The sequence below is a fragment of the Maylandia zebra genome, linkage group LG18 (assembly GCF_041146795.1).
Source record: "Maylandia zebra isolate NMK-2024a linkage group LG18, Mzebra_GT3a, whole genome shotgun sequence".
NCBI lineage: Eukaryota > Metazoa > Chordata > Actinopteri > Cichliformes > Cichlidae > Maylandia > Maylandia zebra.
The window spans coordinates 33,542,342-33,570,140 of record NC_135184.1 but is presented as its reverse complement, the minus strand read 5'-3'; the positions used below and the strand labels follow the sequence as shown (position 1 = coordinate 33,570,140).

General features: G+C 43.0%; 1 protein-coding gene across 6 annotated transcripts in view; it reads right to left on the bottom strand.

Annotated features, from left to right (window-relative positions):
• Positions 1-27,799, bottom strand: part of dlgap1a (discs, large (Drosophila) homolog-associated protein 1a) — a 162,832-nt gene that overhangs the window by 77,964 nt on the left and 57,069 nt on the right. The window contains exon 3 of one of the 6 annotated variants that reach the window (XM_004565093.3): positions 23,084-23,150. The exons of the other annotated variants lie outside the window; for them this stretch is intronic. The gene's annotated coding sequence lies outside the window, so the exon portion shown is untranslated. The remainder of the gene's footprint in view (positions 1-23,083; positions 23,151-27,799) is intronic. 6 annotated transcript variants of the gene reach the window in all.

Sequence of the window (27,799 nt, the reverse complement as noted above, 5' to 3'; positions counted from 1 at the left end):
CTCCCAAGCCTTCTTTGAATCATTTTGATGTTCAGAGATGTTACCAATGGTGTTCTTGGTGACTGTGATCCCAACTGCCATCCTGTGTAGTTTTGGGTTGATGTGCCACCTTCATCCTCACCCCATGAGGCAAAATCTCCCTGGAGCTTCAAAATGAGGGTGATTGATGTCATTTTATATTTCTTCCGTTTCTGAATAATCGGAATTATACCACCAGCATCTCAAACCATTGATACAAAGCAAGGTACATCCATGTTTCCAAGTCGTTTACACTAGATTCTCACTGCATGATCCAAATGTTGCAGAAATCAATAGACACCAGACCAGACAAGATTTGTTTGTTTTTTGTTTTTTTCCTGTCTATACAATCCACATAGATCCACATTTTCAGATGAAAGTATTCCTTTTTTGATGAAAGTATTCCAAGATGTTAAGACAAACAGCCAAGTCATCTATTAATTGGAGGTTTGGTGGTTCTGTCCCCGTCTGATCCAGTCTGCATGCCAAACAGGGCAAGATACTAAGCCTCTGCGATGCATCCATTGGAGTATAAATGTGTGTGAATCTTAGATAGAAAGCACTTACATAGAAAGAGCATAGAAAAAAGTGCTGGTGTGAATGGATGAACGAGGCAAGTTGTGTAAAGTGTTTTGAGTGGTCAGAGAAAAGCACTATATAGGAACCAGTCCTTTTACCATTTGCTATTCTAGTATTTGTAGCTTCTAGGTCACAGATCCTCTCAGTCTCTAGCTTTAGTAGTTGCATAAGTTTGGTGTTAAGCATGCATCATATCACATAAGGTTATCATATCTAGCAGAATAATCTTTTTTAAAGGGTTCTTTAGCTGTTTAATTTCCTGCATAGGCTCATGCTTCATAGCTTTCTGTTTACTTTATTTCGCTCATCTGAGATCAGAGATTTACTCATCTCCTGCATTATTAGCTTTCTCTGTTGGGATCTTAATTTGTTTTTCTGTTGTTTTCAGTATTTTTTCAGTATTTCACTTTGTTTTGCTGGAGTAGCTGCACTTCATAGGGTTTTTGAATTTGTTTGTTTATTTGTTTTATTTAGCCCTGGGAACTGTAGTCCAAAGTAAATTTAGATCAGGCTTTTCCTTATCTAACTTCTCTTACCATAGCATCAGTAATCCTACTAAGCAGTCACATAAACATAGCTATCCCCGTGATAAGTCAGCCGAGGATTTCCAAACTGAGCTACAAGTATGTTCTCATGATAAGGGTGTCATTGACAGTGTATGACCAATTAAAAACATGCACAGCTCTACTAGTAGAAGAGGAGCATGATTTCTGACTGCCAAACTGTCATATGAATTCGATTCATATTTATTTTATTTATATAGCACAAAATTACAACAACAGTTACCTTAAGCTCCTTTTTGTTATAAGGTAAAGATCCTACAATAATTCAAAAACCTTACAATAATACTAAGACATGCACACATAATACAAGCCAAGACGCACTGAATCATCAATGTGTCTTTTAGACAAACCCCTCTGTTCTTTTAAGATTGGTCTTAAAACTTTCTTTTCTGACACAGCATTAGTCATGGCTGGATCAGGTGACCCTAAATCTTCCCTTGTGTATGTTGCATTAAGTCTAGGCTTCTGAGGGTTTCATATGATTCTGAGCATTTCTTCTTTACTCACCTTCTTTCACTTACGTTTATACACCACTCTGCATTTAAACATTAGTTATTATCATTATTATCTGGCTCTCTTTCACAGTGTATCTTTAGTCCTGTCTTCTTTCCCTCACACCAGGCTGGTCGAGGCTAATTGCTGCTTCTCCCTGAGCCCAGTTCTGCCAGAGGTTTCTTCCATTTAAAAGGGAGTTTTTCCTTCCCACTATTGCCAAAGCGCTTGCTCATAGGGGTTTTCTACTGTAGGGTCTTTACCTCATAATATAAAGCAGCTCGAGGCAACTGTTGTTGTGATTTGGTGCTATATAAATACAACTGAAGCGAATTGAAAGCGATATACTGTAGCTGTAGCAGACCACTGTGTGAAAGGCAATGAATGCATATGGATTTGTGTATGCTTTGGTTCATAACTAAAAATGTGCTAAGAAATTAACAAAGTCTGGTTAATTTGAAGCTAAGAAGAAAAGCAGTGTCAACTGTCTCAGCTGTTTGGTCATTTGGAAATTATTGTTTACTCACTGTAAATACATGCACTGTTCTCTAACTTTGAGCGCACCTGTACGTAGAGCTTGACATAGCTTCTGTCTGTAGAGCATGAACATGGCTCTACAACAGGGATTAAAAAACACGATAAGACTGAGTCCGTCCGCTATCACGCTGTGACTGAAAGAGGACAAGGTAAAAATTACATCTGAAATGTTTGTAATAATACAGCAAATTGATTGGGTCTTTTGAACATCCTTTGCCTTATAAATTAGAGGGGTAGTGCCAGAGCTGGGGGCAGACTGGCCACTTGAGATAACTTGAATATTTCCCAATGACCTGAGGGTAACTTGCTTTCCGTGAACAGTCAACTTGATTAGGAAACAGTTTATGACCCACACTGAATGCCCACATCAAACGGGGAAATTTATAATTGATAACCAAACAAAGATGCAGTTCATACATTTCAGCAATGACCAGCATTCTACCAAGAGCGTCGCAAAATTTGCAGCTGAAAAGGGGAATGAGTAATGTGTGTGTAAAACCTGCACTTACACTAGTATTTCTCTCTGAAAGCCAAGTGCTTGTTCATACTGCATACACGAGAGGAGGCTGAAGAAGCTATGTTCATGATGTAAGGGTTAGACAGAAACTGCTAGAACTGTGTGTGGTTCTGAGAAGTGAGGCTTATTTATGCATCTCTCCTTATTAGAGGAGAAATGCATTGTTTAAAAACTATTCCTCCATATAAAAATGATATGTGTGTAACAGCTGACCTGTGCAATACGTAATAGAACAAAAAATATTATTTGCCATCATATCCCAAGCAGTGCATGTGTTAATGAAGATACTGTTATTGTGAGATGTGTTTATTGTTTACTAACCTCTGTGCAGAAATGTGACTAAAAGCGTGAAATACTGGAACCTGTTCTGTTCACTGGAAAAAGGAAATCAAGATGTATCCGTTTGTGCATCTTACGTTGGGATTCTCCTGCTCCCTACTGCTGACGAACTATGTTAAGTTCAGTTCTGCCTTGTTTCAATAACATCCCAGTATTATTTCAGAGCATAAATATGTCTGGATCTGTTCAAGTACTGGCACTTTACAAACAGCTTTTAGACATCCACCACATGTCACTCTTGTTCTGATAACATCTCCACCTCTCATTCTATATACTGCATTTTCTGCAATACAAGGTGAACTTAAAATCCTTTAATTTTCTCAAAAATTGATAGTGCAAATCGTGGCTCAAGAGTTGGCAGTTTGTCTTGTAATCGGAAGGTTGCCGGTTCGAGCCCCGGCTCCGACAGTCTCGGTCGTTGTGTCCTTGGGCGAGACACTTCACCCGTTGCCTACTGGTGGTGGTCAGAGGGCCCGGTGGCGCCAGTGTCCGGCAGCCTCGCCTCTGTCAGTGCGCCCCAGGGTGGCTGTGGCTAAATGTAGCTTCATCACCAGTGTGTGAATGTGTGTGTGAATGGGTGGATGACTGAATGTAGTGTAAAGCGCTTTGGGGTCTATAGGGACTAAGTAAAGTGCTATACAAATACAGGCCATTTACCATAATCTGGTGCACCTTATGTATTAATTCTGGTTGTGCTTACTGACCTTGAACAGATTTTATGTGGTACACAGAACTCAAAAATCAGTCAAAAAATGTTTTAGTACGACTTTGGTAAGCTATGACGCCGCACTGCACTGCTTGATGGATTATCGGAGCCTTGTGGCTACCGTAGTCAGGAGCCTCGCGGAGTAATCTGGGTCCAAACTCCGCTTCAGGTCCCAAAGTCTAACGAACACTGCGGCATCACTGAGAGTTAAAAACTGTCTAAATTCTTTCATCTTTAATAAAATGGTCAGTGTTGCTGCTTTACCAGGTGTAACATCCAGGCATCCATGAAAACAAAATTTATTAAGTTTAAAGGAGTTAGAAGTTAACAGGAAGTTAGCTCGCTAGTTTCCACCTGAACCTGATATAGCATGTTCTGAAACAAATTAAAACGTACAGCTCTCCTATCACTTCCCAACATGAATGAAGACACAAAACTAAACAGCAGTGACGTTTGTAGGGTTACTGAAGTTGGGCTAGCTGGTATATAAGGATGTGCTACGTGATCGCTAGCGACACAGCTATGTTAGCATAACATAAACACAGTGAAGCTGGAGGATGAACTTTTTTTCACTCGATAAAAGTTAACGTGAGGGTTCCTGATGGTTAGGGACAAATGCAATCGCGTGGCAGGATGCTGTAAACAGACAAGACCTCAGTCAGGAGAACAACTGAGATAATCCATCCACAATATGAGGTTAGTCATTAATATACTGTAACAACATGGGAATAGAGCAGCTGCAAGAACATTAATGAATCAATGGTAGGGAAGTGGAGGAAGCAAGAAGAATGAGTTGAGTATAGTTTGACTCATCTGACTGTTTTGTTTTGCTTAATGCACCTTATAATCCAGTGCGCCTTGTGATCTGAAAAAAATAAACGGTAAATGAAATAATTTTGCACACCTACCATGAAGAGATGGATACCACAGCATATGCTCATTGGTTCTTTGGACGGTTCTTTGGATTTGACAGTATTTTTGCTTGGAAGCAGATAGTATTGTATGGTGGATCAAAATCTGTTGGAAGTTTTTTGCTTTCCTAATTCCATCGATTTTGCTAAGATCCCCAACAAAGTTGACTAATATGCAGCCCAGAGGATGACAGAGCCTGATGCATAGTTTGATATTTGCTCTCTGCTATAGGTCAGGAGGTAGAGCAGATTATCTACTGATTGGAAGGTTGGTGGTTCGATCCCTGGGTTCCCCTAGTCTGCGTGCCAAATATCCTTGGGCAAGATATTAACCAAGTTGCTCTCCGATGTATCCATCAGAGTATGAATGTGTCTGAATGGTAGTTAGAAAGCACTTCACAGCATAGAAACAGTGCTTGTTTGAATGTGGCATGTTGTATACTGTGTGCTTTGAGTAGTCTGGGGGAGTAGAAAAGCGCTGTATAAGAATCAGTCCATTTACCAGTTCAGTTCTTGTGTAATATAAGATGCACAGGCTTTTCTTCCTGTTTCCAGGCATTTTGGCATCTTGTCAACAATCAAAAAAACAAGACTCTGAAAACAATGTGATACAAGGACTGGACTACAAATAAGAGAAAAAGCAGCCAATGTCCAAAGAAGAATTTTGAGAGACTTTCAGAAAACTGGAGAACTATGGCTCAAGGCCATTAAAAATATGCAAGAAAGTTCGGCTCATTGAAAATAAAATATAAAGAAATAAGAGGTGGTTTGATACTTTTGCATGGTACTGTATTTGTAGTGTGACATGTTATTCAAAGGAAAATGCTACCAGGCTAATTGGGTGAGTGTGTGTTTTATTTTTTTGGGCAGGCACACAATGTAGCTACTGTATATGAAAGTCAGCTTATATTCCAGATATTTGTTTTTGCAAACCACAGTCTGTCACAATTGAAGTTAACAACATATTAGTAAATTAATTCTCAAAATTTAATTTATTTCTTCACTCATAACATTTGTAATGTGAAAATCTTAAGTTGTTCTCTCATCTTAACAGTAACATATCTAAATTGTTTAACTGACAGACCAATAGTGAAAAAATATTTTCCTTTTGTGACAATGTTGCTGATTCAGTCACTTACACTGGATTAAAAGGTGACTGGTTACAGAAAAGTAATAAACTGTACACACGTTGCGTTTCAAGAAGAGTAGTACTGCAACCAAAGCTAAATAATTATAAGCGATTTCTTGCAGAATCAATTAGAAAATGCATAGCTTGGGTTTTTTGTTGTTTGAGTCAAATGGAGCATAAATCATAGATCAAATGTATAAAGTTACCATACATATAGTATAAACTTTAGCTCATCACATAAACACTCTGTAAGGCTCAGTGGGTAATTAAGAAGAAGCAGTTATCTGGGGTAATATCAGCCACACAAATGTCAAAGGAAGCATAGTTTGCATTTCTATTTAGTGCTACACTATATTAGTACTACACTAACACATCCCTCATTTATCACTTCAGATAACAGTAATTAAAATGTCCCCACTATGATCTTATATAACAGTGGAAAATTCTAAGACTGCTAACCAAGCAGTGCTAATACTGAACAATAGAGAGACACAGTGGTGGCAGCATGCATAGCTGGGTGTATTTGTACTTGTAGTGGAGATGTTGAGGTGCATTAATGTGTGTTTATGCGTGTGTTTGCTCTCTCCTACTTGGCCAGTGACATCACTGCTTAACACAATTTGACAGCTCCACTGGTGGAATGACTGCTAACAAGCTCCCACAACTCCCACTGACCTGTGACTTGTCACACTGACTACTCAAGTAGAAGCCCCTGCTCTAAATCTGCAGTTCAATGAAAATAAATCTTGGTTTTCTAAACCAAATAATGGTCTTAGTAATTATGTTCAATAAAACTGAGTTGGTCTGTGTAATGCACCAGTTGAAAGTGTTTCTTTGAATAGATTCTCTGGAGCTTAAATGGAGTGATGAATGCCATTTGCCAAAAACATAATCCCTTAATTTTTGTGTTGATTGTTTATAGCATATTAATAACATTTTTCATATTCACCAAACTATTCAGCAAGTATGGATGGAGTAGATTAATCCTGAAAAGGACCACTCCCATCAGAAAAGAAGTGTTTCATCAGAACAACACTGATTTGCTGTGACCTTTTCCTTTAAAGGAGCAAAAAGATCCAAACCATGCCCCACTTCACAACAGAGCCACCAGATCCACACATTGTAGGACTCTGTATGTTCACATATAAACATATACATACAACACAATGCAACATGGTTATTACCCTTTTTGTAGTGGAGTTGGACTAGATAGTCAAGCATCTCCACTGCCTCTGTGAGACTTTTTCAGCAGCGTTTTGGATTCAAAACAAATTTTAAACCCATCACGGAACAGCTGTAACTCACAAGGTCGAACACGTCATCCACTATTAGGAAGGTCAGTGGTTAACTGTCAATTGGACGCATGCATTGATGTGTGAGTGTATGACAGATAAAGCACTATGTGGATAAAATAAGTTCAATTCAACTGCGTTTTATTTATATAGCACCAAATCAAAATAACAGTTGCTTCAAGGTGTTTTATATTGTAAAGTAAAGACCCTGCAATAATACAGAGCAAACAGAAAAACCCCAAGAATCAGATGACACCCTATGGGCTTTGGAGACAGTGGGAATGAAAAACTCCATTTTAACAGGAAGAAACCAGGCTCTGGAACCGATTGGGGGTGAGGGGAGGAAGACGAGACAAAGTCACATTGTGGAAGAGAGCCAGACATTAATAATAGTTAATCATTAAATAAAAAGTGGTAAATAATTTGTGAAAAAGGTGAGTGATGAAGAAACTTGTGAGAAACCCTCAGCAACTTTGACTTATTGCACAATGACAACCAAATGACAGTTCAACCCTATAACTATATGCTTAGTAAGTATATGCTATGCAAAAAGGAAAGTTTTAAGCCAAACCTTAATACGAGAGAGGGTGTCTGTCTCCCAAATCCAAACTGAAAGCTGGTATCACAGAAGAGGGGCCTAGAAGCTGAAGGATCTGCCCACCCATTCTATTTTTAAATATCCTTGGAACCACAAGTAAACCTGCAGTCTGAGAGTTAAGCGCTCTATTGGGGTGATATGAGTAGAGCACCATGAGGTCTTTAGGATAAGATGGGACCTGATTATTCAAGATCTTGTAGGTGAGGAAAAGGATTTTACATTTGATTCTGGATTTAACCATTAGCCAATGAAATATCAGAGAAATATGCTCTTTCTTTCTCATCCCTGTCGGATCAACTGAAGGCTTTACAGGGACTGTTTAGGACATCCTGATAATAATGAATTACAGTAGTGAAGCCTACAAGTAATAAATGCATGAACCAGCTATTCAGCATGAAGTGAAATGCCCTCTGAGATAATTTGACCATGTCCTGGTCAAAAATGACTCCAAGGTTCCTCACAGCGTTACTGGAGGCCAAGGTAATGCCATCCAGAGTAAGCATCTGGTTAGATACCATAATTCTATGCTTGTTAGGGCCAAGTGCAATAACCTCAGTTTTATCTGAATTTAGAAGCAGAAAATTAGAGGTCATCCAGGTCTTTATGTCTTTAAGACATTCCTGCAGTTTAACTAATTGGTGAATGAATAAATTGGAATCTATTAGAGTCTATTAGATAGATATGATACAAACCAGATACAGTGCAGTACCTGTAATACCTACAGCATGCTCTAATGGCTCTAATCGAATATTATGGTCAACAGCCTCGAACGCTGCACTGAGGTGTAGCAGGACAAGCACAGAGATGAGTCCACTGTCAGAGGCCACAAGAAAATAACTTGCAATCTTTACTATTAGCCTTGTAATGTGTCAAGCAAGTCTTCCATGTGTGGGACATTGAGTCATAGGCTGTCTGGTTTTAGAATCCTGGTGTACTGGTCTATCAACCAGTAGCAGGTTCTTTGGCCCTCTGGTGTTATTTCCAATGCCCTTCTGAGCTGCATTCACCTATTGACTCGTATACCTGCTCTACTTGGTTGCTATGATGCTTAAGAGGACTTTCCATGTTGTGTAACTAAACCATGGTGTCATAACTTCATGGAAATCCTTCATGATCACAATTTATTGTTTTATTATTAGGAGCCCCCTTATTTTTGCTGCCAGCCTGTCATCGAGTGCCGTTAAGTTCTTCAACCAGTAGGTGTGGATAGCATCAGATCCTGTTGCTGTTCAGTTCTTTATTCTGGAGACTCACTGTTGGTTGTCTTCTATTGTGATGTTGACTGGCTCTTGTTTTCGGTTGGGTTGCTGTCGTCTGCTCAAGCCTAGTGGATGCAAGTATTGAGCTCATGTAGAGCCCAGGTTTAGTGAAGAGAGTTTGACATAACAATATACCAGCCATATTTAAGTTGATCAGCGCTATTTAATTAAATTGGCTAAAATAGTGACTAACCATTGCATCTGCTAGCACACAAAATGACAACTGACTGGAGCACGATAGCACAAAAGAAAGTCTGAAAGGGACAGTAACGGAGAGCACAAATTTAAACTAATGACCAAAGAAGGAGGGCGAGAAGATGATTGGAATAGAGTAATGATGTTAATATTGAGACTGCCAGTGTGGGAACGCGATAATCAAAACCAACAGATAGCCAAACACCCACAAAGAGCTCTAAATATGAACTCTAATAATCAAAACACACAAAGAGGTGTGTTTTGATAGATAGATAGATAGATAGATAGATAGATAGATAGATAGATAGATAGATAGATAGATAGATAGATAGATAGATAGATAGATAGATAGATAGATAGATAGATAGATAGCTGTATTAAAACTGGTAACTGTGGATTCAGCCGTCAATCTATCATATTTAGATATAAAATATGATAGACTGACAGTTGAATCCCCCCACCAGCAGTCACCTCCTGCTGCATTTTTCAAAGAGCCATATGTGCCAGCCAGGCTGGGTTCTTGCTGTGTGTGTAGGCAGAAGGAGAAATGAAAATAGGGCTGAGATCAAGTTATTTTAGGCTAAATGGAAGCTGGCAAATAAAAAGCCTTTGAGTCACCCTCTGAGGGTGGATACCAGAAGTGGAGGATGACAGGATAATGTAGTCTGATGGGCATATATGTCGATACCAGAGATGGCACAATACCACTTTTTATGTCCGATACCGATATCATAAATTTGGATATCTGCCGATACCAATATGAATCCGATATAGTTTTTTTTAATCAATAAAACTGTTTTTTTTAATATCTTGCTGCATTTTGCCGAAGTTCATAATCAAGTTTAAAAAAAAAAACAACAACACTAAAGCTATTCTGTTATACCTGTATGCAAAAAAATATTTCATAGTTCAGCAATACTGATCAATCTAATAAACTTAGACCTACACCATCCTCCCTATTCTGGTATTTTAAAGAGTACTTAGCGTAAATATTAAGCAACCTAACTAATAGGGTTAGGTTGGTAACAGCAACAAAAAAAAAAAAAATAGGGAACCACCCCTCACGCTCCACCTCATGATGCTTAATCGACGTAATCAACCTTAATTTGATGCAGTGTGAGAATCAATTATTGCACAGAAATCAATTATTTTTCAAGAAATATTAAGTAGATTCAACATCTTTCTTTAACAGAACTGCAGACTGCACAGATGGTATCTTCCCAAAGGAAAAAGTACTATAGGTTACTAGGGTATATATATTAGACTTAATAGTTACTATATACAGTAATGGACTTCTATTCATTTTACATCAAATTAAAACTTTGGGTGTCAGATAATTATTTATTAAAAGCTCGACATTTTAAATGAGAATAAGAAAGAAAAGTATGTCTTTGTGCCCCCTTTTCCCAGTTAATGCCCTATCGGCCCCCCTGGCTAAACTTTGCTAGATCCACCCCTGCACAGTTACCAGCCGTCAGCTACGTAGAAAAAGATCCTGGTGTAGAAAGTAATATTAAATAAATTCTAACAACAGCTGATCAAGCTTAAACGTGCTGCTGTTGTTCAGCCGCTGGTTTCCTCTTTCTGGCGCAAAGTGGGCCAAAAACAAAGAAGAGAGACGAACTCGCCACAGAAAAGCCGATCAGCTGATCATTAAGAAGTTTCATGATTGAAGTAGCAGCAAGAGAGCGAGAGAGAGAGAGGCAGTCGCCCCATAAATCACTTGAATGCTTTACAAACATTCAGAGATGAACTTACACACTTGCTTTACTTCTCTCTGGGATAACTTTCTCAGAGATGATAAGGTTGTGCTAAGGTTATGAGGCGAGTTACCGCGTGTCGCAAGTTTTGTGAGGTGCTTTCGTGATATTTCATGGATCGGATTACATTTTTTATATCTTTCCGATATCCGATCCAGTAATTTAGGTCAGTATCGGACCAATACCGATACCTAATATCGGATTGGTCCATCTCTAGTCGATACCCGGGCACAGATATTTTGTCATAGATATGAGACACATGAAGTTGTGTAATGTACCAAATTAAATTTACATACAAACACTACAACCTTTTATCTAAAACAAAACAAAACAAACAAAAAAAGGTTCGTAAAGACTCTAGACAACCTGCTGAAGTTGAAACTGAGCATCAGAATGGAAAGAAAAGTGATATATGTGACATTGAGCACGGTAAGTTTGTTGGTCCAGAAGCCGCTTAGTACCAGCAAAACAGGGCTTAGTATCAACTGAGCATTGTTTACACACCAGAGCCTACCTTAGTATTTTGCTGACCACGCCCATTTCTTTATGACTAAAGTGTAATTTTGACAAAGGTCAAATGATCTGAAAGTGGTTTCTTTAACATATCAATGAGTTCACTGTACTCAAGTGGCCGCCACAGTCGCCTGATCTTATTCCAACAGAGCACCTCTCTGATATTGTAGATTGGGAGATTCACATTATGGATGCGCAGCTGAAAGAACTGCAGCTACTGTGTCATGCTACAGTGGCTTGCAAAAGTGAACTTTCCCACATTTTGTCACATTACAGCCACAAACATGAATCAATGTTATTGGAATTCCACATGAAAGACCAACACAAAGTGGTGCACATGTGAGAAGTGGAACAAAAATCATACATGATTCCAAACATTTTTTACAAATAAATAACTGCAAAGTGGGGTGTGCGTAATTATTCAGCCCCCTTTGGTCTGAGTGCAGTCAGTTGCCCATAGACGTTGCCTGATGAGTGCTAATGACTAAATAGAGTGCACCTGTGTGTAATCTAATGTCAGTACAAATACAGCTGCTCTGTGACGGCCTCAAAGGTTGTCTAAGAGAATATTGGGAGCAACAACACCATGAAGTCCTTGCAGGAAAAGGTGGTTCTACAAAGTACTCAGGGGGCTGAATAATTACGCACACCCCACTTTTCAGTTATTTATTTGTAAAAAATGTTTGGAATCATGTATGATTTTTGTTCCACTTCTCATGTGTACACCACTTTGTGTTGGTCCTTCAGCATCATTCGGAGGGAGATTGGGGGCATTGAGTTCGAATGGACCAAGCTCAGCACCTCCATTGCCGAAGCCGCTGCACTGAGTTGCGGCCGCAAGGTGGTTGGTGCCTGTCGTGGTCGTAACCCATGAACCAAACAATGAACACCAGAGGTCAAGGGAGGCACTAAGCTGATGAAGGAGTCCTATTGGGCTTGGTTAGCCTGTGGGACTTCGGAGGCAGCTGTTAGGTACTGACAGGCCAAGTGGAACATGGCACGGGCAGCGGCTGAAGCAAAAACCGCCTCGAAGAGATTCTGCCAAACCATCAGGTGACTCAGGAGGGGGAAAGTGGGTGCCGGTGGAGTGCTGCTGACTTCGACTGAGAAAATTGCCATACGGTGGAAGGAATACTTCAAGGACCTCGTTAATCCCACTGTCACATCTTCCGTGGTGGAAGCAGAGTCTGGGGATGAAGGAGATGAATCTCCGGGGATGACGTCACTGAGGCAGTTTAACAACTCCTTGGTGGCAGAGCCCCTGGGGTGGATGAGGTCCGCCCTGAGTTCCTGAAGGCTCTGGATGTTGTAGGGCTGTCCTGGTTGACACGCCTCTACAATGTTGTGTGGAGATCACGGGAGGTACCTCTGGATTGGTAAACCCGGGTGGTGGTTCCCAGCTTTAAGAAAGGGGACCAAAGGGTGTGATCCCACTATAGGGGGATCACACTCCTCAGCCTCCCTGGGAAAGTCTATGTCAGGATGCTTGAAAGGAGAGTCCGCTAGCCTCAGATACAGGAGGAACAATGCGGTTTTCGTCCTGGTCATGGAACACTGGACCAGTTTCTTATCATCTCAAGAATACTTGAGGGTGCATGGGAGTTTGCCCAGCCAGTCTACATGAGTTTGTGGACTTGGCATTCGACCATGTCCCTCGGAGTGTCCTGTGGGGGGTGCTCCAGGAGTATGGGGTGTTTGGCCCAATGCTACGGGCCATTCAATCCTTATACAACCATCGCAAAAACTTGGTCCGCAGAGCCGGCAATAAGTCGGACTTGTTCCTGGTGGGTGATGGGCTCCGCCAGGGATGCCCATTGTCACCAATTCTGTTCATAATTTTTATGGACACAATTTCTAGGCATAGCCAAGTGGCGGAAGGCTTTCACTTGGGTGGTCTTTGCATCTCATCTCTGCTTTTCACAGATGATGTGGTTCTCTTGGCTTCATCAGGTGATGGCCTCCAGCTCGCACTGGAACAGTTTTGCAACCGAGTGTGAAGCAGAGGGAATGAGAATCAGCACCTCCAAATCTGACGACATGGTCCTCCGCCGGAAAAGGGTGGAGTGCCCACTCTGGTTTTTGAGCGAGTTCCTGCCCCAAGTAGGGGAGTTTAAGTATCTCGGGGTCTTGTTCACGAGTGACGGGAGAAGGGAGAGGGAGATCGACAGACAGATTGGTACTGCGGCTGCAGTGATGTGGATGCTGCACCGGTCTGTTGTGGTAAAGAAAGAGCTGAGTGTAAAAGAGAAAGATCTCTATTCCCTACCCTCGCCTATGGTCACGAGTTGTGGGTAGTGACTGAAAGAACGAGATCTCGGATACAAGTGGCAGAACTGGGCTTCCTCCAAAGGGTGGCTGGCCTTTCCTTTAGAGATAGGGTGTGAAGTTTAGCCATCCGGGAGGGGCTCAGAGTAGAGTCGCTGCTCCTTCATATCAAAAGGAGCTAGTTGAGATGGTTTGGGCATCTGACTCTGACTCTGTGCATTATTATAAATCCTCAAGTGATAATCCCCCCTTAGACTGTCTTGGTGCAAAACCAAGACATAAATCATGTCTCCTGGAAGGGGGAGGACGTATCACAGGCAGGGCACAGCGAGCTGAAATCTCTGAAACCGACTGGCCTTCACTTCCTACGAGACAGAGAAGCTCTTCTACCCCTGTATACGGGAGGAAACAGGACTGGACAACCGTGAATAGGAAGGTTAACAACAAACCTCCAAAACAACTGAATGTGAAACTGCAGAACAGATTTGCTCCACTATCAAAGGACCCTGGATCTATATCGGACAACCATCCATCTAAAAGCAGCGAAATAAGGTCTGAAAATCTGTTGAAAAGTGAAAGGCCACAGGGAAAGCTAAAGGCTAGGCCTGAAACTCTGATTGTGGGTGACTCTGCCGTAAAGGATGTACAAAGGATGTGCGGTAAGAACACTAAAGTCCTCTGCTTTCCTAACGATATGGTCAACAACCTGAAGGAGAGAATTCTTCAAATTGCAGATGAATATCCAACTGTGACAAACATTGTTCTGCATACAGGGTCAAACGATGTGTCCAAACAACAGTCGGAGGTTCTGAAACGGGACTTTACTGGATTATTAAATACTGTAAACTCTCTGAATGCAGCTGTATTCATCAGTGGACCTGTACCGCCCGTCAGAGGAGGAGACGAGAGATTCAGCAGGTTGTTTACACTGAATAAATGGCTTATATCAGCATGTGCTGACCACTCAGTGCACTTTATCGACAACTTTAATATTTTTTGGGAACGCAGGCATCTGTTCAAAGCAAATGGATTTAATTTTAACAAGTCAGGGGTGAAACTGTTCACCTCCAACTTGTTTTATTCCATACGTCATCCATCCGTGCTTGGTGCCAAGGCTGAGATAAACGAGGAGTTATCTCATAAAGAGGAACAAACAGTACTCCAAGAACAGACAAAGCCCAGCAGAAACCTTGAGGAGGAGCTCCATTTGCCCCCACCCGGGAAGAGCCTCAGAAAGGAGAGACATCCATGGCATCTGAGGAAGAGCCTCAGAAAGGAGAGACATCTAAGGCAAGAAGAGGGGTCCCTATTTGCCTCCAACTCTCTCAACAACACCAACGACCAGGACAAGGGACCACGACCTTCCCCAGTCCCCCAAACCCCTGACAGGCCATCACCCTCCTCCCCCTCCCTTTCTCCCTCCTCCCCACACCTGAAATTCACTGAGGAGATGATGGAGCGGGTCAATGCTGGGCTCAGATCTACCCCCCGTCCCAATCCCTTTTTGTCCCCCATAAACCCCCCACCAGAGCGGCCAAAGGTTCGCCATCGAGCCCCACCCTCAACAGAGCAATCGAAGTCACATTGCCCAGCCTCGCCCCCCTTAGTTCCTCTTCATGCCCTGTCTCCGCAGTCTGATGTGTGATGTGTGAAGGGTCCGGGCTGTGAGGATTATGGCAGTGATGACTTTTCCCAGGAGAAGCTGGGACCCTGTTTACTAGAAGGTTTTAAAATTTCTGTACTTTTAGGTGACAGGAGACATGTGGCCTGGTCAAAACACAGAGAGCTGCACTCTAAAAGATCTTTAAACATAGTAAACATACCTTGTGTGCCACAGACTGCTCCCAAACACGAGGGGACAAGTAATGCCTCTAAAACACTTAAGTTGGCTTTATTAAACGTTAGATCTTTAGCTGGGAAAACATTTTTAATTAATGATTTAATCACTGAGCACAGCCTTGATTTTATGTTTTTAACTGAAACTTGGTTGGACCAAAGTAACAGTGGAGCTGTTCTCATCGAGACGACCCCTCCTAACTACAGTTTTATCAGTGAGGCCAGGGTGAGCAGGAGAGGAGGAGGGGTTGCTGTCTTATTTAATGAATCATTTCAATGTAAGCAGCTATCTCCTGGAAGTTTTCAGTCTTTTGAATATGTGGCTTTACAGCTGAAGGCCCCATCCAAAGTTGTGTTTCTTAATGTTTACAGGCCTCCCAAATACTGCACAGACTTTTTTAATGACCTCAGTGAACTGCTGTCTGTGATCTGTGTTGATTTTGACTGTGTAATTATTGCTGGGGATTTTAACATTCATGTGGACAACCCTCAGGACAAAGGGACTAAAGACCTGAGTAACACTCTGGGCAACTTTGGGCTGACTCAGCATGTAACAGAGGCCACACATAATAGAGGACACACTCTTGACCTACTGATCTCCAAAGGCCTGAGCATTTCAAAGGTTACTGTGTCTGATGTGGGCCTGTCTGATCATTACTGTGTTTTCTTTGAAAGTAAAATCTCAGCCCACACAAATATATCAACAACAGTGATCACAAAACGGTGCATAACTGAACACAGTAGTGCAATTTTTAACCAGGTCTTCCCATTAACACCTGACCTGCCCAGAGGGTCAGTCAATGAGCTCGTCAATAGCTTCAATGCTAACATGTTAAATGTAATGGACACTATTGCTCCCATTAAGGTGAAGGTTATCTCTGGAAGGAAAAAGTCTCCATGGAGAAACTCCACACTGGTGAAAAATGAAAAAAGAGAGTGTAGGAAAGCTGAGCGCAGATGGAGAAAAACAAACCTCCAGGTTCATTATGACATCTATAAAGAGAAACTTCACAATTATAATTTACAACTGAGGAGTGCAAGGAGGTCCTACTTCTCTGACATCATCACTAAAAACAGCCATAATGCTCGGGTCTTATTTTCTACAGTTGACAGGCTAACAAACCCTCCTGTGTCAGTGGCAGCTGAACTTCATTCGACCATGGCCTGCAATGACTTTGCCAAATTCTTCACAGAAAAAATCCAAAAAATTTGACAAGCAATTGGTACATCAACAGCAGATCCAGGATATGTACTGTGTCCACCAAAAAACTGTTTAAACACCATGAAACAGTTTCAACCTATTAACAGCAAAGACCTGGAGGACATCTTAGGTCAACTGAACTCCTCCTCCTGCTGTTTAGATGTCCTGCCAACAAGTTTTTTCAAAAAGGTCTCAAAGACTTTAGAGTCAGACCTGTTACAGATCGTCAACTTTTCTTTATTATCAGGTGTTTCCAGAATCACTAAAAACTGCTGTAATCAAACCTATACTGAAAAAGGACAATCTTGACAAGACACAAATGAACAACTACAGGCCGATCTCAAATCTCCCGTTTTTAAGTAAGATCATTGAAAAAGCAGTTTCCCAACAGCTCAGTTACTTCTTAAAACAGAATAACTGCTACGATGCCTTCCAGTCAGGTTTTAGACAGAACCACAGCACTGAAACCGCTCTGACCAAAGTGTTTAATGACATATGTCTGAATACAGACAGTGGAAAAATGTCAGTCCTAGTTTTACTGGATCTCAGTGCAGCATTTGATACAGTTGACCACAACATATTACTCAAACGACTGGAGAACTGGACAGGTCTTTCAGGAACTGTACTAAACTGGTTCAAAACATACGTGGAAAAACAGGAAATACTTTGTATCAATAGGTAACTTCACATCTGAGCAGACAAGTATCACATGTGGAGTTCCCCAAGGTTCCATCTTGGGACCCCTTCTGTTTAACATCTACATGCTCCCACTGGCACAGATTATAAACAACAACAAAATAAACTATCACAGCTATGCAGATGACACACAAATATATATCACAATGTCACCAGGAGACCGAGGCCCTGTACAGGCTCTTGGTAAATGCATTGAGGAAATCAATGACTGGTTGTGCCACAATTTTCTCCAGCTAAACAAAAACAAAACTGAGGTAATAGTCTTTGGCGCCAAAGAAAAACGATTACAGGTCACCAGAGAACTTCAATCTATACACCTAAAAACCACAAACCAGGCGAGAAATTTGGGTGTAGTGATGGATGCAGACCTAAACTTAGAAATACACATTAAGACAATAACAAAGTCAGCTTACTATCACCTCAAGAATATTTCAAGGATAAAAGATCTGATGTCTCAACAGGACCTGGAAAAACTAGTCCATGCATTCATTTTTAGTAGGCTTGATTACTGTAACAGCATCTTTACAGGTCTACCTAAAAAATCAGTCAGACAACTACAGCTCATTCAGAACTCTGCTGCTCGAGTCCTCACTAAGACCAAAAAAGTGGACCACATCAGTCCAGCTCTGAGGTCTTTACACTGGCTGCCTGTCCGTCAGAGGATAGACTTTAAAGTTCTGATGCTGGCCTATAAAGCTCTGAATGGTTTAGGACCAAAATACATCAATGACCTCCTGACCCAGTATGAACCATCCAGATCCCTCAGGTCATCTGGATCCGGTCTTTTATCAGTTCCCAGAGTCAGAACCAGACACGGAGAAGCTGCATTCAGCTTTTATGCTCCTTATATCTGGAACAAACTCCCAGAAAGCCTCAGATCAGCTGAAACACTCAGTTTATTTAAATCCAGGTTGAAGACTCACCTGTTCTCAGCTGCATTTGAATAAAGCACCAAATCCACACTTTAAGCTTAAATTTCAAAACTTACATTTAACTACTGATTTTATCTACTGTTCTGATTTTATCTGTTTTGATTTTATATACTGTTGTTTGTTTGTTTGTTAATTAGTTAGTTAGTTTATTTGCTTGTTTTATTCAATTTTAAATCATGCTTTTTATTTGTTCTTGTTTCTAATGTCTCTGTAAAGCACTTTGAATCACCTTGTTGTTGAATTGTGCTATACAAATAAACTTGCCTTGCCTTGCCTTGCCTTGACAAGGATGCCTCCTGGGAGCCTCCTGGGTGAGGTGTTCTGAGTATGTCCCACCGGGAGGAGGCCCCGGGGCAGAACCAGGACATGCTGGAAAGATTATATCTCTCTGGCCTGGGAACGCCTTGGTGTTCCCCCAGACAAGCTGGAGGAGGTGGCTGGGGAGAGGGAGGTCTAGGATTCTCTGTTTAGGCTGCTGCCCCCACAACCCTGCCCTGGATAAGCGGATTAAGATGGATGGATGGATGTCTTGTGTATTCACCATTGGGAACGGTGTGAATGCGCATTCATTTACAGGCAGACCTTTGTTCAGGGATTCTATAATTATAACAGAATCATAGTGTTGTGCCTTTCTATATAATAGTGATTTAGATATTTGCCTGCAGCAAATAAACTGGATGTTGTGCACATTTAATAAGCAAGACAGAAGACAGAAAGTGATGCTTGCACACTGTGATTATTGCTGACAGAAAAGAAAGCAAAAACACTGGAAGTTACTCTCACCTACAGAATGTGGTTATTATAACTGCACTGCCAGTATTCTTATACAAAATGCAAAAACTGAAATTGAAATGCTCTCCAATTATGCAACAATGTGTGTGTATTTTTTACAGAAATATGTGAAACTTTATTTTAAACATTTCAGGTGATTAACAAGGTCAGTGACCCTATTGGTAACCCTCACCATTATTGGCAACATCAGTTATGTCTGCTTATTTAGGTTGTCTGCTGCTAATCTTAGAATATCACTTTTGTGATTTGTTTCAGCACTCTGGAAAAAATTCTGCGCTTTAAAAAGGGACATATATGGACATTCCAACTCGTACATGTCCCACAAATGTCCAATCTACAGTATCTATTTAGTTATTTAGATAGGTGTAAGTACAACAACTCTATGTGCTGACAGGAAAGAGAATTAATAGTTATTAATAAATGACTCTGCAAACAGTAAACTCTTTAATAACACAATTTATTAAATATATTATGTAGCTATCTTAAAATTAAATGTCTTAACAGTAGTTTTACCAGTAATTTATATATTGCATAATTTTAAAATGCAGTAAATTGCCTGCTGTGAATCACCTTGTGGCGGGGCGTGGCCTGCGGTGCCGTGCAGAGGAGGCGGACGCACCTGCACGGCATCCGCAATCATGCCCCGCCGAATTAAATATTGTACTGGGTCCTGTGGTTGTGATAGTGTTGAGCGGGCAGCGGGAGAGCTGCAGCTCTGTGAGTATTGTGGACAGCAACCGTCAAAGCTTTAATAAAAAGCATCAAAATGCCACTGGGTCTGCCGTGTATGTTTACAGTGGTGCCGAAACCCAGGACGGGAGGCACGGCAGATCCAGGAGTGGGCCAGCAGAGGGAGGAGCTGGCGAGAATGGTGGCCGAGCTGGCGGCCACGCAGCAGGAGCAGGCGGCGGTGTGGCGCCGCAGGCGGGAAGAGCTGCAGGACCAGACTGAACGCCATCTGCAGAGAATGGAGAATCTGGCGGCGCTGATCCGGTCCTGCCCGACACCACCACCACCCCCACCGGCGCTCCCCAATGGCGCTGGAGTGGAGGAGATCCAGTCCGTGCAGGCGCCAGTGCCGGCCCCCAGGTTGCGACCAGCTAGCACGCAGCCTGCCACAGCGCCTGTCCCCACACCTCGCGTAGGAGCCGCTGGGGCTCTGCAGGGCCCGGTGCCCGTTCCTGCGCCCCGGAAGAAGGCGGCGGAGCCGGCAGCGGTGGAGGCGGCGCCCGAGGAGCCGCTCCAGCCGGGAGAGACAGCGGCGATGGCGGCGCCCGAGGAGCCGCTCCAGCCGGTAGGGACAGCGGCGATGGCGGCGCCCGAGGAGCCGCTCCAGCCGGTAGGGGCAGCGGCGATGGCGGCGCCCGAGGAGCCGCTCCAGCCGGTAGGGGCAGCGGCGATGGCGGCGCCCGAGGAGCCGCTCCAGCCGGTAGGGGCAGCGGCGATGGCGGCGCCCGAGGAGCCGCTCCAGCCGGTAGGGGCAGCGGCGATGGCGGCGCCCGAGGAGCCGCTCCAGCCGGTAGGGGCAGCGGCGATGGCGGCGCCCGAGGAGCCGCTCCAGCCGGTAGGGGCAGCGGCGATGGCGGCGCCCGAGGAGCCGCTCCAGCCGGTAGGGGCAGCGGCGGAGGCGCAGCGAGGGGAACGTGAGCTGCTCCCACCGGGAGGGGCGGAGAAGCCGCGGGATAAGTCGGTGGTGCCCGTGCTAAGGGAGTCCGCGCCACCGAAGCCCGAGGTTAGCAGGGTGAGCAGAGCGGCCTCACCTCCACCAGAGGCCGGTGCCTGCCGGACATCTGCCCAGCTGCCTGCGAGCCGGGGCGCACGACCGTACCGACCGCGCCGCGTCCACCTGCCACGTGGCTGACCTCTGGACCAGCTTCGCCGAAGCTGCTGGGTTCGCGGGCAGCCACTTGAACTCACAACTCCCCGTCGCTTGGCCAGGGCCCGGGGGCGCCGATGGTTCGAGCGGATCCCCTCTCCCGCTCGCGGTGGGGGGGGAGTACGTTCGGCCGGATGGTTCCCCGGCCTCAGTCGGGCGATGGGGGTATGTAGCGGGGCGTGGCCTGCGGTGCCGTGCAGAGGAGGTGGACGCACCTGCACGGCATCCGCAATCACGCCCCACCGAATTAAATATTGTACTGGGTCCTGTGGTTGTGTTGTTGTGATAGTGTTGAGCGGGCAGCGGGAGAGCTGCAGCTCTGTGAGTATTGTGGACAGCAACCGTCAAAGCTTTAATAAAAAGCATTAAAATGCCACTGGGTCTGCCGTGTATGTTTACACACCTGTATTTTTTTTTTTTTTTTTTTTTTTTTTTTTTTTTTTTAACTCTGCCCTCTGGACATCTCTGGTAAATCGCTGCAGTAATTTTAAGACCAAAGGTAAGAGTGCACAGACTGTTATTAGCATCACAGGAGATTCTTTTGTCACACATTAGGTGACCATTCAAACAGCTCTCCGATCCCCACAAAAGGGCAGTGACTTCCAAATCCTGGCCCAAATATCCTCAATATGACTGTGATTTTTACACATCTGTTGACAAGCAGCCCCCCTCATCTCTACCTGTCTCTAAAACGTTCTTATTGAATGCCACAAAAGATTTGTCTGATTCTTAAATTACTGTTACAATCCAGTTTTTTAAAGTATGCATTTCAGAGTATGTTATTAAAATTGGTGTTAAGGCATCTGCCAACTTTGTGAGGTGATGTTGAATTTATAACAAAGAGTAACTTAAAAATGCCGCTTGTAGCCGCAATCTCTTTCTTCAGAATCATCATACTTTATTAAACCCTAAGGGAATTATGTGGATTATAGTTGCTATTATGTGGGTTACAATTATATAATAATTCATAGTTTTTTCGGTCACTACCCATAGCTCGTGAGGGTAGGGATGTAGCTCGACCGGTAAGTTGAGATGTTTCGCTTTTACAACAGGCCGGTGCAGTGTCTACATCACTGCAGCCACAGCACCAATCTGTCTGTTGATCTCCTGCTCCCTTCTAACGTCACTAGTGAACAACACCCCGAGATACTTGAACTCCTCCACTTGTGTAAGTACTCGAAAACTGTAAGTCATTCTCACAATTCAAATAGAAGTCTGAACATTTTCCATTTTCCACCAGTCTCAGAAATAACATCCACATGTGGAAATTAATACACAAGAATATTTTTTTCTGTATATTGTATCTATTTATTAGATTAGATTAGATTGAAATGGATGAATGAAGAACTGTTCACTGTTCTTCATTTATGGTGATTACAGTATAAAATGTATCCATCTATTTTTCACTTTAATGTTTTATATTTTAATGGGTGAAGAGGTTCATGAGTGAAAGCTTTCAAAAGAATGGGATATTCAAGGCATTTCATTTGATCTATATTAATATTTATTAATCACAACAAAAGTGCCCTCAATGCGCTTCATATTATAAGGTAAAGACCCTACAATAACACTGATAAAATCTTCTACAGCTAAGTATCCAAGCCAAAGTTTTTATGACACAGCACTAACTCTTGGTGCCAAGAGAGCGAATCCCCTTTACTTTCTCTTTCCATCTTTGCTCAGTGTAACTTGATTATGACAAACAAATTATGCACACTATGTACACTTATACACTTATTCTTTTTGTGTGACGTGTCAGACTGTATTATTGTAAGCTCTTTACCTCACAATGTAAAGTGTCTCAAGGTGACTATTTGGTAAAATATATAAATAAAAATTAATTGAACTGAACTGAATAGAGATCCTAATCTCTGCCTACCAAGTCACTAAATCAGTTTTTTCTTTTCTGTATGTTTACGTGTTTCTTTCTATATAGAAAGCACAGTACAAACTGCTTAAAAAAGCAAAAGTATCAAATACAGGAAATAAAAAGACAATTCAAAGCAAATCAAAATCTTTGTTATCATAAAAGTGTGCTTTAAGATATGACTTGGAGAAAGTCACTGACTCCACCGACCTGATTTCCTTGGGCAGGTCGTTCCAGAGCCTCGGGGCTCTGTCCCTTTTAGTTTTCAGGTGGACCCCTGGAACAGACAAAAAACCTCTACCTGAGGATTTCACGGATATACAGGTGCATATGAGAGCCTATAGGTACTAGTTAATATCAGTAATACAAATTGTGTAATTTAGACATTACTCTAACACAATCCCATTAATAGTTGTGTGACACTGCAAACCCATCGCGCATTGTAAAAACTAATTTGGCTGCTTCTAAAGCAAGACACATACTTGTGTCTGGATGCCTATGTCAGGATTTTCCTCCTTCACTCTGACACTCCAGGTTCAGTTCAGTTCTGCAGATTGAAGACTCAGTGTAGTATTACAGGAGTGAGCCTAACACTGTGCTCACAACTTTGAGACATCTACCACTTGTTGTGATAAACCTTCCCCCTTTCATTCCAAATATATTAAAAATCCTGACAAACTACAAGAAATAATGGCATGTCACAAACCATAGAAAATCTGCTCTCTGGGCCTATGTAAGATGGTGGTAGAGGTGGGAATGGTGGAATTTGGCATCACCATCTCTCCACGCTTTTTAGGAGGTTAAGCTGATACCCCCTTTGTGGCTCCTCCCCTGTCTGACTGCGCCACTTCATACTCAACATTACCCACTCGCCGTGTGACCACAAAGGGTCCTTGTTAGTTGGTGAGTAACTCTGCACTAGTTTGGTGGACCAGGGTCTGCATACAGCCCAAGTCCACCATAGCCTGACGTGTACCCCCCCAGGCACCTGAACAGAACAAAGCCATCCCTTTTGGACTGAGGGAAGGTATTGGGGGCCCGGCGACGCAGAACACCTGACCCACCTCCAGTAACAGACACTCATGGAGGAGGTGTCCCGTACCATCAACACTCATGCCCTGACATCTGTACAACCATCAGTGAGTCAGGTGCAATGCCCGAAGCCGCCGGGACCTGGGGAGAGGCAGCAGAGAGGAATGGATTAGTATTACATCGCAGGCACTCCTCAGTGGCCGGAGGTGTTGGGAGACTGCTGGGAAGCCTTTTCCTCTGGGCCAGAATTTGGCGTTGCCTCCCACCCCACCCCCATCTATAAAGTGCTCCAGCATGATCAGGTCGAGCAGCTGTGCTTCTCCCGGTGAAAGGCCAGGCTGCAATCACTCCATCCCACAGCAATTGGGGATAAGCAAAGGGTCGGTTTTGCACCACCATATAACCCCCCCGGCGCTGCTGGACCTCCAGGAACAGACCCGCCTGGTCTGGGATAGCCTTGCAAACACCATTTAAGTCACACCTCAACATCGACGACAGGGTGATTGCAGTTGTGACCTTGAGAACCTCCAGAAAGGATTGTGGATCACCCCCCTTTGGTCATCCTGTGCGAAAACAGCGGAGAAGAGGCACCAGAGCGACCAGGTTTTCGAACACTTGTGTCTGCCGCTCAGCCTAGTCATGCAGCACCTCTAGCTGCTTGCACTGGGCCGCTCCCTGCTCCCGGTGCATAGCCCCCAGCTCTGCCAACAACTGAGCCAGGGCATGCACTGGCTGCACAGTCTGTGGATCAGACATCTTGCGGCACCACTGTGAACAGTTAGGACCCAGAACACACACAGCAGCTGTGAGAACTCTTTTATTGTGTGTTGTGCTTTGCCGCAGCTTTCGAGCTGTCACATCCTACACTTCCCTCTCCTCTTCGGCGTCACTGAAGTAGCATGACCGCAATTACTTAAGTGCTGTCAGCTGCCCTAACAGCCTCCCTGGCACTGTCCCTCAAGCCCGCTGCACCTCCCCTCAGAACACACCTCCACCGCAACTCCATTGTCCATTCATTTCAGACACTGTTTACTGTGGGCAAAATTGGCCTTTTAAACACCAAAATAGGGTTTGATGTTGTTAGTAAATTTGGCCATATTGTTCTTCTATTGGTCTTTCTACTTCTGGTCTGTCTTCCTGTTTTGTTTTACTTAGGAGGTTGTGTGTTTCTTCTACTCTTTTTTTATCTTTATTTTTTATCAGTGATTACAGGTTTGCCTTTATTCATTTAACCTGCCTCCATGACTACTCTCCAGTGGAAGTGGCAAGCTGTAACTAGATGTAGAGCAGTGAGTCCACTTCAGCTGATCTCAGATATTTATATTACTCCATCTCTCAGAAGGTCTGACCATGATCTGTGCATAACTTTATGACTGCATTACAAATGCTTCACATAAGGAATGCAGTCTAATATGAGGCATTTCCAGGGAGAACCCACGGTTGCTTGGTGCTTTCACTGTTAGATATAGCTTGGACTGTTCAGGTTTCAATTTCCTTTAATATAGATAAAGATAAAACCAGCTAACTATAATCAGGATTCTGTAGTTTTCCCTTTGACAATGGGCTGGTGTACAATCCTTATACAAGACGCAATATACAGGGACCACAATATGCATAAAGTATGAATCAATTACACTTAGTCATGCAATGCAAACTTTGCAATAATAATTCAAATGTATATAGGCGTTTAGCATTTTAGAATTCATTTCTATAATGCTAAATCATATAAAAACTTTGTCTGTCTTGTTGCTTTGGATGAAGCAGTGGAATAAATTTCAGAGCACCATAGCATCAGCTTGTTCTTTTATCCAAAAGACATGATGATGACTTTAACTTAGTAATTATGGAAGATAGCTGAATAATTGTAGGAAGTTCAAATTTGGATAGAGAAACAAGGACACCCAGGCCTCCCTCTCCCCAGCTACCTCCTCCGGCTTTTCCAGGGGAACACCAAGGTGTTCCCAGGCAAGTCAAAAGATATAACCTTTCAGTGTGTCCTGAGTCTGCCCCAGGGGTCTCCTCCTTGTGGGACCTGCCAGGAACACCTCTCCCAGGAGCAAGCACTCCACCCTTTTCCAGCTGAGGACCATGGCCTTGAACTTGGAGGTGCTTTGAGTTGTGACAAGTTTCTGAGATCAAATAGACACTTTCTGCCACTTGGCTATGCCTAGAAATTCTGTCCATAAAAATAATAATAATGGATAGTTTATTGATCCCCATGGGGAAATTACTTGTTTTTTCTCTGCATTTGACCCATTCACTCAGTGAAGCAGTGGGCAGCCCACTAAGCAGGCGCCCGGGAAGCAGTGTGTAGGGACGGTACCTTGCTCAGGGGTACCTCAGGGTAGCCGTTAAGTGGATTCGAACCGCCGACCTTCCGATCATGGGGCGACCACTTTACCTACTGAGCTATCCCTGCCCCATGAACACAATCATGAACACAATCGGTGACAAAGTCCATCTCTGGTGGAGTCCAACACCCACCGGGAATAAGTCCAACTTATTGCCATGGACCAAGCTCTTGCAATGGTTGTAAGGATCAAATGACCCTATACTCACCCTAAAATGAGATCCGATGGCTCTCTGACCTTAGTATTTGTCCCTGAATACAGGTTCTCACGCAAAAAGCCCAGGGACTTCTAACTCTTCATGACCCACGTCAGGGCTGAGGTATGCAATATGTGACCAGCAGAGAAAATATCTGACAAAGTCTTAATATGTAGCTAATGTATTCCTCCATGGGCTGGAGGGATTTAGTTCTGTACATTGCCACAATGAATAAAAATGACACTGAAGAGCTGTTTCATTGTTTCAGCTTTTTTTGGAAGTGCAGTCTATTCTATCTATGTTTTAGGCTTATGAGTGGCTTGCAACTTTCAGTGAACCTTTTGTATTTCCTTTCCTGCAGTCTTCTTTTTATGGTAGACTTGGATATCCACTATATTCACTTTGTTGGATGTTGTGAAGCAGTTTCTCATCACCATTAGGGCTGGGCTATATCATACCGTTCACAGTAATACCGGTATAATGTTGGGCAATAATAAGAAAATGAAATATCGCAATAGAATTTGGGTAAAATGCACATGCGCAGTGCCTTTGTTTTCATACGCACATGGCGGAAAATGCATGGCAGCGACGGAGAATAAGAAGGGCGAAAGCGGATCGTTGAATGAAACAGATGAACCAGAACTGGTTTGTAAAAATGCTGCAACTTCAGTGGTGTGGAACTGGTTTGGCTTTTGTCCATCAGATACACAACAAAGCACTATTTTTGGTAGCGCATGCTAGCAGGCCGTCGTTATTACCATGTTTTTTGGAAAATACGGCACTTAAAATCAATCCTTTGATTTTTCTGAAAGTCGACAGATCCCCTTATAATCCCGTGTGACTTATGTATGAACTCTGGTTGTGTTTACTGACCTCGAAACGATTTTATGTACACGGCGCTCGAAAATCTGTCAAATGTTTTAGTACGACTTTTTCTAAGCTACGAACCCGCACCGCTTGATGGATTGTCGGAGCATTACGGCTATCGCAGGCAGGAGCCTCGCAGAGTGATATGTACTGTGCTTAAACATAATATTACCGTATTGTGTGTGTATAACCTCTTTTTAAGTGTTGTGGATATTATACATGGTTATGCTGAGGATATGTCGGCCAGTTTCCACTGGAAATGCCTTTTGGTTGAACTGTCAGCGAGAAATTTGCATTTGCACTGTTAAAGTTTATATAACTTTAATGTATAAATATTTTTGGTCATATCGCTCTGCTCTAATCACAATGGATATGAAGATGAGATGACGCTGCATACGGATGTACGGATGCACCACAGCGCTTCTAATTACTGTGCACTTTTTGTGTTTTTGTTTCCTTTTTGTTGTATCTTCCTGAAGT